General features: G+C 42.7%; 1 protein-coding gene across 9 annotated transcripts in view; it reads left to right on the forward strand.

Annotated features, from left to right (window-relative positions):
• The window catches only part of NME7 (NME/NM23 family member 7), a 498467-nt gene that overhangs the window by 27350 nt on the left and 454531 nt on the right, over positions 1-16586 (forward strand). The window contains exon 1 of one of the 9 annotated variants that reach the window (XM_049881288.1): positions 8107-8175. The exons of the other annotated variants lie outside the window; for them this stretch is intronic. The gene's annotated coding sequence lies outside the window, so the exon portion shown is untranslated. Of the gene's footprint in view, positions 1-8106; positions 8176-16586 lie in introns of those variants that run through there. 9 annotated transcript variants of the gene reach the window in all.

The following is a 16586-nucleotide window of genomic DNA, read 5'->3' on the forward strand; positions in this document are numbered from 1 at the left end:
GGTCCTTGTCTCTTCTGAGCTTTTGCTCATGGGCAGTCTTCATGTGGCGTGGTAACTCCCTTCCCCCAGCTTTCCTTGCAGTTGTATTTCATCTCTTATATCTCAAAAGAGATTGACTGAAATACCCCCTACATTGATCTTGTGTCATTAATTTAACAAAGACAACTCATTCCCAAATGTCATTATAACCACAGGTGTTGTTAGGTGCCCAACTCATAACCACCTGATGTACAAAAGAGCAAAACATTGCCCAGTCCTGCGCCGCCATCCTCATAATCGTTGCTACGTTTGAGCCCATTGTTACAGCCGCTGTGTCAGTCCCTTTATTGAGAGTCTTTCTCTTTTTCGCTGACCGTCTACTTTACAAAGCATGTTGTTCTTCTCCAAGGACTGTACTTTCCTGATAACATGTCCAAAATACATGAGACAAAGTCTCACCATGCTTGCTTCTAAGGAACGTTCTGACTATACTTCTTCTAAGACAGATGTGATGGTTAAGATTGTGTGTCAACTTGGCTGGGCCATGATTCTCAGTGTTTTGGCAGTTCTATAATGTGCTCACTTCCCTGTTGAAATTTGATATGTGATCACCTCCATGATGGAATCTGCTGAGTGGTACCAGTGGGGGTGGGGCCTGTGGTAGCTCACCACTGCCTCAGCCTTCATCTCTCTGCCCTCTGTCACCTACATCCTTCCTGTTCTCCTTCCCAAGGTTTTTGGCTTGTTCTGGATCCAGCAGCTGCCTCTTGTCTGACCTCTGGTTCTTGGGACTTGAGCTAGCAGCTTACCTGTCAGTCTTCACAGCCTGCGAGCAAGAGACCTGCTTACCCCACCTGCCGATCTTTGCTTTGCCAGCCCCTGCAGCTGTGTTAATCAGGAGAAGCCTTGAGGCCTTGCCTGCTGACCTTGGGATTCCTCGACTTTCACAGACTGTGAGTGGGAGCCCTGCTCTCCTACCTGCCGATCTTGGGTTCACCAGCTTCCGTAGTTCTGTGAATTGGGAGAGGCCTCTATCCTAATCCATGGACTTGGGATGTTCCAACCTCTACAATCACGTGAGGTGTTTCTTTGATACTTATACACTTTACTGCCTTTGTTGCTCTGGACAACCCAGCCTAAGACAACAGATTTATACGTTCTTTTGGCATTCTGTGGTACATTGAATATTCTTCACTTAGGATATCAATCTTTATGTGGTCCATTTCATTTTTGACGACTCCAAATTTTCCTAGATTTATACTTCGTGCATTTCATGTTCTGTTATTAATGGATGTTTGCAGATGTTTCTTCTCATTTTGAGTCATGCCACATCAGCAGACAAAGGTCCTGAACCCTTGACTCCATCCATGTTATTAAGGTTGACTGTGCTTTGAAGGAGGCAACTCTTCCCTAGTCATCTTTGGAGTGCCTTCCAACCTCAGGGGCTCCTCTTCCAGTACTGTATCAGACAGTGTTCTACTGCTTTTCATAAGGTTTTCGCAGGCCAGTTTTGTGTGTGTGTGTGTGTGCATGTGCATGTGTGCTTTAAGTGTAAGTTTACAACTCAAGTTAGTCTCTCATACAAAAATTGATATACACCTTGCTATGTACTCCTGGAAACCCTGGTGGCATAGCGGTTAAGTGCTACAGCTGTTAACCAAGAGGTCAGCTGTTCGAATCTGCCAGGCGCTCCTTGGAAACTCTATGGGGCAGTTCTACTCTGTCCTTCAGGGTCAGTGTGAGTTGGAATTGACTTGACGGCAGTGGGCTCAGTGGGATATACTCCTAGTTGCTCTCCTAGTGAGACAGCACACTCCTCTTTTCCATCCTGTGTTCCCCGTCTCCATTCAGCCAGCTCCTGTCACCCTCTGACATCTCCTTTCAACTCCAGACAGGAGCTGCCCACATAGTCTCATGTGTCCACTTCAGCCAAGAAGCTCACTCCTCACCAGTATCATTTTCTGTCTTATAGGCCAGTCCAATCCCTGTCTGAAGAGTTGGCTTTGGGAACGGTTCCTGTCTTGGGCTAACAAGGTCCGGAGACCATAACCTCCGGGGTTCTTCTAGTCTCAGTCGGACCATTAAGTCTGATCTTTTTATGAGAATTTGAGGTCTGCATCCTACTGTTCTCTTGCTCCATCAGGGATTTTCTGTTATGTTCCCTGTCAGGGCAGTCATCGGTTGTAGCTGAGCACCATCTAGTTCTTCTGGTCTCAGGCTGATGTAGTCTCTGGTTTATGTGTCCCTTTCTGTCTCCTGGGGTCGTAATTACCCTGTGTCTTTGGTGTTCTTCATTCTCCTTTGCTCCAGGTGGGTTGAGACCAGTTGATACATCTTAGATGGCTACTTGCTAGTGTTTAAGACCTCAGACACTACTCACCAGAGTGGGATGCAGGATGTTTTCTTAATAGATTTTATTATGCTAATTGACTTAGATGTCCCCTGAAACCATGGTCCCCAGACCCCTGCCCGTGCTATGCCGGCCTTCGAAGCATTCAGTTGTATTCAGGAAACTTCTTTGCTTTTGGTTTAGTCCACTTGTGCTGACCTCTGCTGTATTGTGTGTTGTCTTTCCCTTCACCTAAAATAGTCTCGTGTACTATCTGATTAGTGATTACCCCTCTCCCTCCCTCCTTCCCCACTGTCGTAACCATCAAAGAATGTTTTTTTCTCTGTTTAAACTATTTCTTGAGTTCTTATAATAGTGGTCTCACACAATATTTGTCCTTTTGCAACTGACTGATTTTGCTCAGCATAATGCCTTCCAGATTCCTCCATGTTATGAGATGTTTCACAGATTCATCATTGTTCTTAATCATTGCGTAGTATTCCATTGTGTGAATATACCATAATTTATTTATCCATTTATCCATTGATGGGCACCTGCTTCCATCTTTTTGCTATTGTAAACAGTGCTGCAGTGAACATGGGTATGCATATGTCGGTTTGTGTAAAGGCTCTTACTTCTCTAGGATATATTCCAAGGAGTGGAATTGATGGTAGTTCTATTTCTAATTTTTTAAGGAAGCACCAAATCGATTTCCAAAGTGGTGGTACTTTTTGACATTCCCACCAGCAGTGTATAAGTGCTCTAGTCTCTCTACAGCCTCTCCAACATATATTATTTTGTGTTTTTTGGATTAATGCCAACCTTGTTGGGGTGAGATGGTCTCATTGTAGTTTTTATTTGCATTTCTCTAATGGTGTATGATCTTGAGCATTTCCTTATATATCTGTTAGCCACCTGATTGTCTTCTTTGGTGAAGTGTCTGTTCATTTCCTTTGCCCATTTTTTAATTGGGTTATTTGTATTTTGTTGAGTTTTTGCAGTATCATATAGATTTTAGAGATCAGAAGCTGATCGGAATTGTCATAGCTAAAAACTTTTTCCCAGTCTATAGGTAATCTTTTTACTCTTTTGGTGAAGTCTTTGGATAAGCATAGGTGTTTGATTTTTAGGAGCTCCTAGTTATCTAGTTTCTCTTCTGGTGTTTGTGCATTGTTAGTAATGTTTTATATACTGTTTATGCCATGTATTAGGGCTCCTAGCATTGTCCCTATTTTTTCTTCCATGATCTTTATCGTTTTAGATTTTAATTTAGGCCTTTGATCCATTTTGAATTAGTTTTTGTGCATGGAGTGAGGTATGGGTCTTGTTTCATTTTTTTGCAGATGGATATCCAGTTATGCCAGCACCATTTGTTAAAGAGATTGTCTTTTCCCCATTTAACTGACTTTGGGCCCTTGTCAAATATCAGCTGTTCATACGTGGATGGATTTATGTCTGGATTCTCAATTCTGTTCCATTGGTCTGTGTATCTGTTGTTGTACCAGTACCAGGCTGTTTTGATTACTGTGGCAGTATAATATGTTCTAAAATCAGGTAGTGTGAGGCCTCCCACTTTGTTCTTCTTTTTCAGTAATGCTTTACTTATCTCGGGCCTCTTTCCCTTCCAGGTGATTTGTTTCTCCGTCTCATTAAAAAATGTTGTTGAAATTTGGATCAGGATTGCATTGTATCTATAGATTGATTTTGGTAGAACTGACATTTTTACAGTGTTGAGTCTTCCTATCCATGAGCAAGGTATGTTTTTCCACTTATTTAGGTCTCTATTGGTGTCTTGTGGTGGTGTCCTGTAATTTTCTTTGTATAGGTCATTTATGTCTCTGATCAGATTTAGTCTTAAATATTTTATCTTCTTGGGGCCTATTGCAAATGGTATTGATTTGCTGATGTCCTCTTCAATGTTCTTTTTGTTGGTGTAGAGGAATCCAACTGATTTTTGTATGTTTAGCAGGTATCCTGATACTCTGCTGAATTCTTCTAGTAGTTTCAGTAGTTTTCTTGAGGATTCCTTAGTGTTTTCTGTGTATAAGATCATGTCATCTGCAAATAGGGTTACTTTTACCTCTTCTTTGCCAATTTGGATGCCCTTTATTTCTTTATCTAGCCTAATTGCTCCAGCTACCACCTCCAGCACAATGTTGAATAAGAGTTGTGTTAAAGGGCATCCTTGTCTGGTTCCTGATCTCAAGCACAGTGCTTTCAGACTCTCTCCATTTAGGATGATGTTGGCTGTTGGCTTTGTATAGATACCGTTTATCATGTTGAGGAATTTTCCTTCTATTCCTATTTTGCTGAGAGTTTTTATCATGAATGGGTGTTGGACTTCCTCAAATGCCTTTTGTGCATCAATTGATAAGATCATGTGGTTCTTGTCTTTTGTTTTATTTATATGATGGATTACATTGTTTTTCCAGTGCACTGGCCAGTGTTTTTAGAAGTAGATTGCCAGGTCTTTCTTCCTAGTTTGTCTTAGTCTGGAAGCTCTACTGAAACCTGTTCCCCATGGGTGACCCCGCTGGTTTTTGAAATAGTGGTGACATAGCTTCCAGCATCACAGAACAGGCAAGCCAGTATAGTACAGCAAACTGACAGGTGAGTTGTGGAACCGCAGGCATAGAGGTTAGGATTTAGAACACATATTGTTGGGTGACATTGCTCGTCCATAACAGTAACTTTTATCAATCTTTTTTTTTTTTTTTTTGCTTTTTTCTAAAAGAAAAATTAATTTTAATTTTTTTTGTGTGTGTGTGAAAATAATACACAGCAAAGGATATACCATTTCAAAAAATTCTACACGTACAATTCAGTGATGCTGCTTACATTCAAGTTTTGTAACTCTTCTCACTGCCCTTTTCTAAATTATTCCACCACCATTGACGTAAAGTCACTGCCCCATAAACTTCAGTCTGAGCCCACAGAGATAAATAGTTGAAAGAACACAATGCTCAAGGCAGACATATTTCACTTACTAAGTCAAACTGTTGTGTGGTTCAGCTCAGACTTCCAGGAAAAGGTTTGGTTTGAGGTTTAAGATTTAAAATTATCTCGGGGTAATAGTTTTAGGTGTTCACCAGCCTCAGTTGCTCCAGAAGGTCTGGATTTAATTGAGAATTTGAAATTCTGTTCTGTTATTTTTTTCCTCCTTTTGATCGGGATTCTTCTATAGAATCTTAGATCAAAATGGTCAGTAATGGTAGCTGGCTACCATTCAGTGCTGTTCTCATGGCACAGAAGGCAGATGTTCATACTGGTAGCATTTCCTCCTCAGATTCTTGACTCTTCCTCCTCTGCTACTCCAGTTGAATGAAGACCTATTGTACCTTGGATGGCTGCTTGCGAGCTTTTAAGACATCAGGCACTATGCAGCAAACTAGGAGGTAGAACAGAAGCACTTTATCAATCTTCTTAATGTAAAGAATTTAGCTAGATAAATTGAGAGCTGGAGAACTGGGGAAAGATGCTTGTAGGGAATGAAAAGCAGTTGCCGTTGAGTTGCTTCTGACCCATGGAGACCCCGTATGTGTTAGGGTGGAACTGTGCTGCTAGGGCAGTCAGGAAGCCTCTCCTTGTCGCTGACGTTTGAGCAGAGGCCTGAAGGAAGTAAGACCATGGACAGCCATGGGGGTCCTCGCAGTGGAGAGGTCTAGGCAGACGGAATGGCAAGTGTGAAGATCATGAGGTAGCAGCCTGCTTGTTTGTCCAGTGGTTTGTCCGTACCAGCAGGAAAGCCAGTGTGACTGTACCAGATGGTGAGGGGAAAGGTGGCAGACAGTGAGGTAGCCTGAGGCCAGGTCAGACAGATAGGCCCCGTGTGGTGTGAAATCATAAAGTCTTAGGTCTGGTAGAGAATTTGGATTTTTGTAAGACCAGTGGTTTTAAAATGGAAGTTGTGACCCATTAGTGGATTATGAACTTAAAATTGTGAATAGCAACTGGCCCTTTAAAAATAGTTTTTGAACTACAATGAGATTTCTTCTCACTCCAACAAGGCTACCATTAATCCAAAAAACACAAAATAATAAATGTTGGAGAGGCTGTGGAGAGACTGGAACACTTATACACTGCTGGTGGAAATGTAAAATGGTACAACCACTTTGGAAATCGATTTGGCACTTCCTTAAACAGCTAGAAATAGAACTACCATACAATCCAGCAATCCCACTCCTTGGAATATATCCTAGAGAAATAATAGCCTTTACCTGCACAGATATATGCACACCCATGTTTATTGCAGCACTGTTTACAATAGGAAAAACATGGAAGCTACCAAGGTGCCTATCAACAGATGAATAGATAAATAAATTATGGTATATTCACACAATGCAATACTACACATTGATAAAGAACAGTGAGGAATCTGTGAAACATTTCATAACATAGAGGAATCTGGAAGGCATTATGCTGAGTAAAATTAGTCAGTTACAAAAGGACAAATATTGTATAAGACTACTATTATAAGAACTTGAGAAATAGTTTAAACTGAGAAGAAAACATTGTTTTGTGGTTATGAGGAGGGGAGTGAGAGGGGTGGAGAGGGGCATTCACTAATTAGATAGTAGATAAGAACTACTTGAGGTGAAGGGAAAGACAGCACACAATACGGGAGAGGTCAGCACAAGTGGACTAAACCAAAAGCAAAGAAGTTTCCTGAATACAACTGAATGGTTCGAAGGCCAGCATAGCAGGGGCAGGGGTCTGTGGACCATGGTTTCAGGGGACATCTAAGTCAATTGGCATAATAAAATCTATTAAGAAAACATTCTGCATCCCACTTTGAAGAGTGGCATCTGGGGTCTTAAGCGCTAGCAAGCAGCCGTCTAAGATGCATCAATTGGTCTCAACCCATCTGGGTCAAAGGAGAATGAGGAACACCAAGGAACAAGGTGATTACGAGGCCAGGAGACAGAAAGGGCCACATGAACCAGAGACTACATCATCCTGAGACTAGAAGAACTAGGTGGTGCCTGGCTACAACCGATGACTGCCCTGACAGGGAACACAACAGAGAACCCCTGAGGGAGCAGGGGAGCAGTGGGATGCAGACCCCAAATTCTCATAAAAAGACTAGACTTAATGGTTTGACTGAGACTAGAAGGACCTCGGTGGTCATGGCCCCCCGACTATCTGTGGGCCCAGGACAGGAACCACTCCTGAAGCCAACTCTTCAGACATGGATTGGACTGGACAATGGGTTGGAGAGGGATGCCGGTAAGGAGTGAGCTTCTTGGATCAGGTGGACACTTGAGACTATGTTGGCACCTCCTGCCTGGAGGGGAGATGAGAGGGTGGAGGGAGTTAGAAGCTGGTGAAATGGACACGAGAAGAGAGAGTAGAGGGAGGGAGCGGGCTGTCTCATTAAAAAAAAAGAGTAATTGGGAGTGTGTAGCAAGGTGTATATGGGTTTTTGTTTGAGAGACTGACTTGATTTGTAAACTTTCACTTAAAGCACAATAAAAATTATAAAAATTAAAAAAAAAGTTTTCAAAAGTAGGTATACAATTATAGAGTACATTGCATGTACTGAGGATAAGAATTGTTTCATGGGGCTTTTTTTTTTTTTTTTTTTTTCAGTTGTTTGAGGTGTGTATATTGCCCTGGATGGAAATTGTAGTTCTTCGTGTTGTTGTTAAGTGCAGTTGAATTGGTTACGACTTACAGCAACTGTATGTAGAATAGAATGAAACGCTACCTGGTTCTGGTAAAAAAAAAAAAAAGTGAGCCACTGATCTACGATTATTTTCCCTCTTTTTTCAGATGAGAAGGCAAAGCTGGGACATACTCAGTGGACCATATGTCTTCTATCTCAGGGTGGTGCTCTTGGTACCATACTGTGCTCCCATCCAAATGTGGTATGCACATCTGTGTGTGAGTGAGACTGGCTCCATACTGAATTCGTTCTAATTTTTAAGTGAAGGAAAAGAATTGAGAACTTTAGTTAGTTTATACTGTATCAAAAAGTACCCATTTCAGTTGTTTTATGGTCCTCTCTTACCCTTTGCCTCATTTTCCTTGTCTTTTTTTCTAAATATCCTTCTGTTTCTCTAGAAAAGATATCCAAAGTGAAGAGATTGGGAGGGAAAGACACCCAAGACTAAGACAGAGGGACAGAGACAAACATCCAAAATGCAGGAGGAAAAAGAGGGAAACATCCATGGCTGAGAGAAAGAGAGACAGAGACAGAGAGACAGAGAGGCAGAGAGAGAGAGAGACAGAGAGGCAGAGAGAGGGACAGAGAGAGAGAGAAAGAGAGAGAGAGACATAGAGACAGAGACAGAGAGACAGAGACAGAGAGGGAGAGAGAGTGATAGGAGAAATGGAGGCATCCCTGCTCCTGTGCAGCACTTCTGCTCTCCACAGTCTCTGCTGCCCCAGGCCCTCGTCTCTTGGGAAGGCAGTGCTTGTGGAGAAGGGAGCCCACCCTCTTTCACGTACTCACTTTGTTAAGTGTCCTGCCTTGTGGCTCTTAAAGTCAGGGCTCAGACTATGGTGCTGGAGAGAGTGAGCTCCTAGAGAGCAGGGCCTGTTTCTCTCTCTTCTTTGCGTTCCCAGGCCTGGTGCATAGAGACCTCCAGTAATGATTTGGCGAATCACACTGACCTTTTAAGAGATGTCTTCTGTGTGTTATAGCTAAATTCTTACTTATATTGTACCTGCAGTAAACCCGTAACCTTAATGACATGGTTAGGCTCAAAAGAGACTTAATTTTGGGATATTTGCAAGGGGCTTAATGGAATTAAGCCAAGGGTAAAACAAGAGGTTCTTTTACACATACATGCTATGCGTGCGTGAACACACACACATCAGATTAAACGTTTTTTGTTAATATCATGAGGAAGATGTTCTTGGAATTGTTTAATAGCATGTAAAAATTACTGTTTTTAATTGTTTAAAGCTCTGTTATATAATTTATTAGATGTCAGAAAAAAAATGAAGGGAATTTACTGGTTCTCACTGATCTTTCTTAAGAGTAGCTGTTTGAATAATTTCTTCAGTGGTTAAAAAAAAAAACGTTTTAAATTTACTTGGGGCTGGCTGGAGAAGGACCAAAACAGAACTCAGATTATGTCATTTTTTGCAAGGGGTTAGAGAGAAATGAAATTGTTGACCTCGCATACGTTGCCTTTTCATTAAAACATTTTTAAAAATTCTGGTGACTGGAGAGGCTATATTAACCAAAAAAAAAAGTATTAACTTTTAAATTAGACTGGGAAGGCTATTTTCTTAGTTACTATCATTTATCATTTATCGGATCCCTATTGTTATGGATTGTATTGTGTTCTCCAAACGTGTGTCAGTTGGCTAGGTCATGATTGCTAGTATTGTGTGGTTATCCACCATTTTGCAATCTGTTGTGATTATCCTATCTGTTGTAAATCCTAACCTGTATGATGTTAGTTAGGCAGGATTAGAGGCAGTTATGCTAATGAGGCAGAACTCAATCTACAGGATTAGGTTGTATTTTGAGTTAATCTCTTTAGAGACATAAAAGAGAGACTCCAGCAGAGAGGAGAGGGACCTCATGCCACCAAGAAAGAAGTGTGGGAAGTGGAGGCACATCTTTTGGACCAGGAGTCCCAGTGCTGAGAAGCTCCTAGATAAGGGGAGGATTGATGACAAGGACCTTCTCCCAGAGCCAACTGCGGGAAAGCCTTCCCTTGGAGCTTGCGCCCTGAATTTGGACTTCTAACCTACTATACTGTGAGAGATAAATTTCCCTTTGTTAAAGCCATCAACTTGTGGTATTTCTGTTATAACAGCACTAGGTAACTAAGACAGAATTTGGTACCAGGAGTGGGATCCAGGAGTGGGATGTTGCTTTAATAGATACCTGAAATGTGGAAATGGTCTTGGAACTGTGAATGGAAAGAGGCTGGAAGAGTTTTAAAGTGCCTAATAGTAAAAAAGCCTAGATTGCCTTGAAGAGACTGTGGGTGGAATTATGGACATCAAATACAGTTCTGGTGAGGGCTCAGAAGGAAGTGAGGAGAGCGCTAACACCGGATACAGCGCAGACGGTGAGAAGCAGCAGCAGAGAAACCGTGGTGGTAGCAGAGAAACGGCAGCAGCAGAACCAGGAGACTGGCATGAGATGGTGCAGGAGCTGACTCATTTAGCAAGAGAACTGAGTGCCTTCGGGTAGTAGGCTTCCTGGCGGAGTGGGGTGCCACTGGGCATTTATTGGTGGAGCTAGGCTTGCTGACCTATAGAGCAAGAGAGCTGAGTGCCTTCTGGCCAAGGTTTACTGGCAGAGTGGGGTGCCTCCAAGTATTCATCAGTAGAGGTAAAGAGCTTTGTGTCACTTGCCTGAGCAGGGCAGAGGCCAGGCTGGCCCGAGAAGCCTGAGGGGTTGAGGGGCTGGGAGAACAAGGAACCAGGGAGCAGAAGCTGAAGAGACAAGGAGCTTGAGAAGCAGAGCTACCTCAGTCTCAAAGCGTAGGGCCATGATCTCTGGGGTCTCAAAAGAGTGAGGCCACAGCCTTCTAGGTTTCAAAGAGTCAGATCTTCACCAACTCGGTTCTGGAGTGTAGGGCTGCCTTTCACAAGTGCCAGCAGGATAGGGTCAGATCCACTGCCCAAAGCTGAGGGCGTGAGGATACCACGCCCAAGGGACAGAGGAGCGGGGCATGCCAGGGCTGAAGGGGTAAAGCTGCCACTCAGATCCACTATTAGAATGGGGCTGCCTAAAGCCAAGGGAACAGAGTTGCCGTTCCAGTGGGCCTGGGAGACAGAGCTAAAGCCCTGGGCTGAGGGTCCTCCACCCAGAATCTGGAGAATGTGGGCAACACCCATATTCTGGGAGGCAGGGCCATTGCCTAGATGGATTCGGAGAACAGAGGATTATTTTCAAACCTTGAGAGCTAATGTAATGTGTTCTGCTGACTTGCTTGGCGCCTGTTATTCCTTCTTTCCCTCCAGTTTCTCCTATTTGTTATGGAAAGTCTGGCTTGTGTCTGTTCCACCATTGTACTTTGGAAGCAGATGACTTATATTCCAGATTGTACAGATGAAGAGGAGTTTTGTCTCAGCAGATTTTGGACTTGGAGTTGACCTAAGACTTTAGCTTTGATATGATGGGGTGAATGTATTTTACATGTGGCAAGGACATGAATTTTGGGGGGCCAAAGGGTGGAATGTTATGGATTGAACTGAGTTCCCCAAACGTGTGTCAACTTGATTAGGCCGTGATTCCCAGTATTGTGTGGTTGTCCACCATTTGGTGGTCTGATGTGATTATCCTATGTGTTGTAAATCATAACATTTGCTATTAATGAGGCAGGATTAGAGGCAGTTATGTTAATAAGGGAGGACTCAGTCTATAGGATTAGGTTGTATTTTAAGCCAATTTCTTATGATATATGATAGAGAAGTGAGGGACCTCATGCCACCAAGAAAGCAGTGTTGTGCTGAGAAGCTCCCAGAGCAGGGAAAGATCGATGACAAGGACCTTCCCCGGGAGCTGGCAGAGACAGAAAGCCTTCCCCTGGAGCTGGTACCCTGAATTTGGACTACTAGCCTCCTAAACTGTGGGAGAACACATTTCTGTTTGTTAAAGCCATTTACTTGTGGTATTTCTGCTCTAGCAGCACTAGATAACTAAGACACCTACTGTGTAATAAGCTCTTCATATCAGTCTCAGGTTTAAAAAACACACCCAAGCTTATTACAGCTAGCAAGTGGCAGGGCCAGGATTTGAACTTGTTTAAAGCCTATTCTCCTTCTCCACTACAGTTGGGGCCAAGAAGTTTAAAATTAAAAAAAAAAAAAAATTTGGAGGCACTCTTATGCCTTTATGTAGTTTTTTTAAGAATTGAAGACCATTAACCTCCTGTCTGAAAACTCACAATTTCCAGAGCGTATAAGTGATAGAAATATTTTTTCAGAAATTCATAATTCATTTTTTGATATTCTCTGCAAAAGTGTTATTTTTTAATGTGTAATTACGGGGCTAAAATTGAGAGGGTGCTTGTGAAGTGGCTGTGCGGCCTGGGCGTGTTGGGACCCACACTGGACGTTAGATGGCGTTCCTCTGTTGTTGAACTTTCAGGAAAAGAGCCATTTAATGGGTTTTGTTAGTTGCTATTAATTTTAATCATATCGATGTGGCATACGGATGCTGTTTATCCAGGCATCACAGAGTACACGGTACCACAGACTATTTCTCACGAAGCCAAAGACACACTTTCTCTTTTTGTATATTCTGAAGTCTAAATGATGAAGAGAGTGGCCTCATTTGGGATTAAACTTGGTTATTTGGAATCTGTTACTCCACCAAAATATCCTTAATCTTATTTTTAAAAAAGCCCAAACAGTAAACTACAAAATAAAAATAACCTGTAAATCACCTGAGATAACACAGGCAGAACATTTCAAAGGGTACGCTGTCTATGATAGTTGTTCTAGCACTTCCCAATGTTTATGAAGCACGTTCACGCTCCTGCTCCTGGAAACTGCATCACTCAGCTGTTCGCATGATATTTTCTCTGTGGCTAATATTTAAAAATACTTAGCCTTCTCCCTTTTCTCGTGAGGGTAACGCCGACAGAAGCGGCAGGCAAACTGTAGCTGATGCGGGGTTATGGTAATTTGCAGTGCACGTACATGCTCCGTGTATATTCAGGCGTGCAGCATTTGGGTTGGATCCTGAGGAAAAATAGGACTCGTCTGGTCTGGACATAGCTCACCATCCATCTCTGCAGCTCGGGCCGCCACACACTCCTCTGCACGCCGCGTGACAGCTATGAGCAAATTACAGATTTGTTTACAGATTTGGTATTTTTCTAACAGATGTCAGTAGTGTTTTTAGAGAGGCACCACTTTTTTTTATTTGCACAAAAGTGCTAGATGGGCTAAAGATCAGCTTCTTATAAAATTTCTATACTAACTGGATATCTGACAAAGTGTATCTATACCATTGACACTTATCCTAGGGAAAAAAAAAAGAGAAGGAAAGGGAACTCAGGAGAGAGAAGGTGACAAAAAAAATAACATTCTGAGATCCTTCTACTGTGCTAAAAATGTCTAAATGGGCTTAGAATGTGCACTGTGGAAGCAGGATGCCTTCCCGCTCCATCTTCCGCTCTCTAACACCACCTCAGGTCATACTGGCTCCTTTGTTTCTTACACTCACCAAGCTCTGTCTCCCTCACAGCTTTACACTTGCTCTCTGCTGGGACTGTTTCTCCCCCAGGTTTCTGCATGACTGGTCTCTTGTTCAAATGACATCTCTTCATAGAGGGCTTTACTGTCCATTCTCTTTGAAGGAGGACACCTCTCTGTCCCTGATCATTAACACATTTGCCTATTCGAAGATGTTTATAGGGCATTATTACAGGAATTATACTGTTTTTTTTTACGTTCTTTGAGAAGAAACAGAAAATAAGTAAGTAAGTGCCATGTTAGGAGGACCTTGTCTACCTTCAGTATCCCCAGTGTCCACCACAGTGCCTGGCCAGGAGGAGACACTCCGTATTTGTTGAATGAATGAGGAGTGAATTAATTCAGCTTTTTATCAGGCAGGACTAACTTTTCATTTCATGGTGGTGAGTAGATAAATGCTTCTTTTTGAATTCATTCATTCGGCAAATATTTAGTGGTTTAAACCCATCCGGCGGGCCATGGAAGAAAAGCCTGGAGATTTGCTTCCGTGAAGATTACGGACAAGAAAACCCTATGGAGCTTGGTTCTACTCTAACTCTAACATGTGGGGTCACCATGAGCCAGAATAGACGCAACAGCAGTGGTTATTTTTTTCAGTCGTTTTGTTTTGTTTTGTTTTAATATATGCCAAGGTCCCTGTATGTCTGTCAGTTTGTCGTACTGTGGTGGCTTGCATGTTGCTGTGATACCGGAACCTTTCCACTGGTATTTTAGTATATGAATAAGGAGGACTGAAGAAGAACTGACACCTTTGAATTGTGGTGTTGTCGAAGAATATTGAATATACCATGGATTACCAAAAGAATAAACAGGTCTGTCTTGGAAGAAGTACAGCCAGAATGCTCCTTAGAAGGAAGGATGGTGAGACTTCATCTCACATACTCCGGACATGTTATCAGGAAAAGGACATCATGCTTGATAAAGCAGTGGGTCAGCGAAAAAGAGGAAGATCCTCAGTGAGATAGATTGACACAGTGGCTGTGCAACAGTGGGCTTAAGCACAACGACAATTGTGAGAATGGCACAAGAACAGGCAGTGTTTTCTTCTCTTGTACATGGGGTTGCTGTGAGTCACAATCAATGTGATGGCACATAACAACAATGAAGTCCCTGGGTGTCAAAAACAGTTTGCACTCAACTACTAACTGAAAGGTTGGCGGTTTGAATCCGCCCAGCGGCGCCATGGAAGAAAGGTATGGCGATCTACTTCTGTAAGGTTACAGCCATTGAAAACCCAGTGGTGTGCAATTCTACTCTGAAACATGGGATTGGAATCCGCTTGATGACGAGGAGTTTTTTTTTTTTTTGAACTATATGCCATGTGTTTATCATTCCTTGAGATGCATCCATGAACAAAACAGGCAATAATCCCCGCCTTTAAAAGGCTTATATTCTCTTGGGGGAGATACACAATAAATAAATATTTAACCTATTAAGTAAAATACGCGTGATATTTGAAAGCATTTTGTGCTATAGGGAAGAAATGCGCAGAGTAATGGACATTGAGCAGTGGGGGTGGATGCAATTTAAAAGGAGGTGGCTGTCAAAATGCCAGGTGTCAAGGTCAGTTAGGACAATGAGCCAAACTGAAAGTAGCAGTAAAGCCTTTATTCACTTACATGACAGTACACGCTAGAGGCTAAAAAGAGAGGCACCGGCTTCCATGTGTTCCATTTTCCCCCGTATTATGGCACCAGGTGAGGGTCAGATGGATGCTGTGCAGATGAGGGGAAGGGTTGTCTCATTGCTGAGACAAGCAAAGGGCTCCTGCATTATGGACCCGTGGGGCTGGGGGGAGGGAGAGGGCCAAGAGTGGAAAGGTACTGAATCAGAACAGATAAAAGAACCTCATCCGAGGCTCCAGATAAGGAAGCCTTGGTAGAGGTGTCTGAAAGTGCCTCAGCTGAGGCCCCTGGTAACTAGGCCTCTGAATGGGGATACTTGGACTAGTAATGTAGTTATGCATATGAGCATGGCAGGTCTGAGGGGCCTGAGTCCAGGATCGCAACTCCCTCCAGAAACTGCAGTGCTGCGGCTGTGCACCAAGTCTGGTGTGAGAAGGGTAACTTCCCCCATGAGGTTTGCCAGACAAGGCCTTGTAATTACCTATGGTTAGGCCTGAAACATCACACATAGACTCCTCAGAGGCCAAGGTCAGTCTCAAAGAGAAAGCATTAGTTGAGCAAAGACTTGAGGGTGAGAAAGGATGAGACATGCAGATGTCGGTGAAGAGTATTCCAGGAAGTAGGATGGCCAGCCAGAGGGCTTTAGGTAGTAGCATGCCTGTTGTGTTCAAGGAACAGTGTGGCTAGGGCAAAGTGAGAAAAAGACTGAACATTCTGGGAGAGGAGGTGAGACAGGTAATTGGAGGTCAAATCTTGTAGGGCTTTATAGGCCCTTCAAAGGGGGCTGACTTTTACTCTGACAGAAATCAGAGGAAAATCTGAATCTGAGGGTTTTAAGCAGAGAAGTGATGCAATTCAACTTATATTTTTGCAGAATCCCCCTGGATGCTTTTTTGAGAGTAGATATAGGAAGGTAAGGATTGAAGTAGGAGACCAGTTATGAGGCTGTAATCTAGATGACAGAGCATTGTAACTTGGAACAGGGTGGTTTCAACGGAGGTAGTAAAGTGGTTGGATTATGTATGTATTTTGCAAGTATAGCAAACAGGGTTTTCTGATGGATCAAGTGTGAGATATGAGAAAGAGTGAGTCAAGGATAGAGTTAAACAGAGATGCTAGGATTTTGGACTGAACAAATGGAGTTGCTATTAACAGAGCTGGGAAAGACTGGGAAGGAGCAAGGTGGCGGGGGTGGGGCGGGTCGGGAGCAGGAGTTCAGTTTTGGTCCTATTAGAGATACATGTTTAATACCTAAGATGGGAGACAATTAGATATATGAGTGTGAAATTTAGAAGAGAGAGGTCTGCTTGGAGAGTTGTCGACATACAGATGGCATTTAAAACCATGAGACCAGACCAGATCATCAACAGGATGAGTGCAGATAAACAAGACAAGAGGTCCAAAGACCAAAACCTAACATTAAGACCTCATGTATTCTAACATTAAGAGATTAAGTAGAAATATCTGTATTAGAAAAG

This window comes from Elephas maximus, chromosome 3 (genome assembly GCF_024166365.1).
Source record: "Elephas maximus indicus isolate mEleMax1 chromosome 3, mEleMax1 primary haplotype, whole genome shotgun sequence".
In the NCBI taxonomy this organism is placed as follows: domain Eukaryota; kingdom Metazoa; phylum Chordata; class Mammalia; order Proboscidea; family Elephantidae; genus Elephas; species Elephas maximus.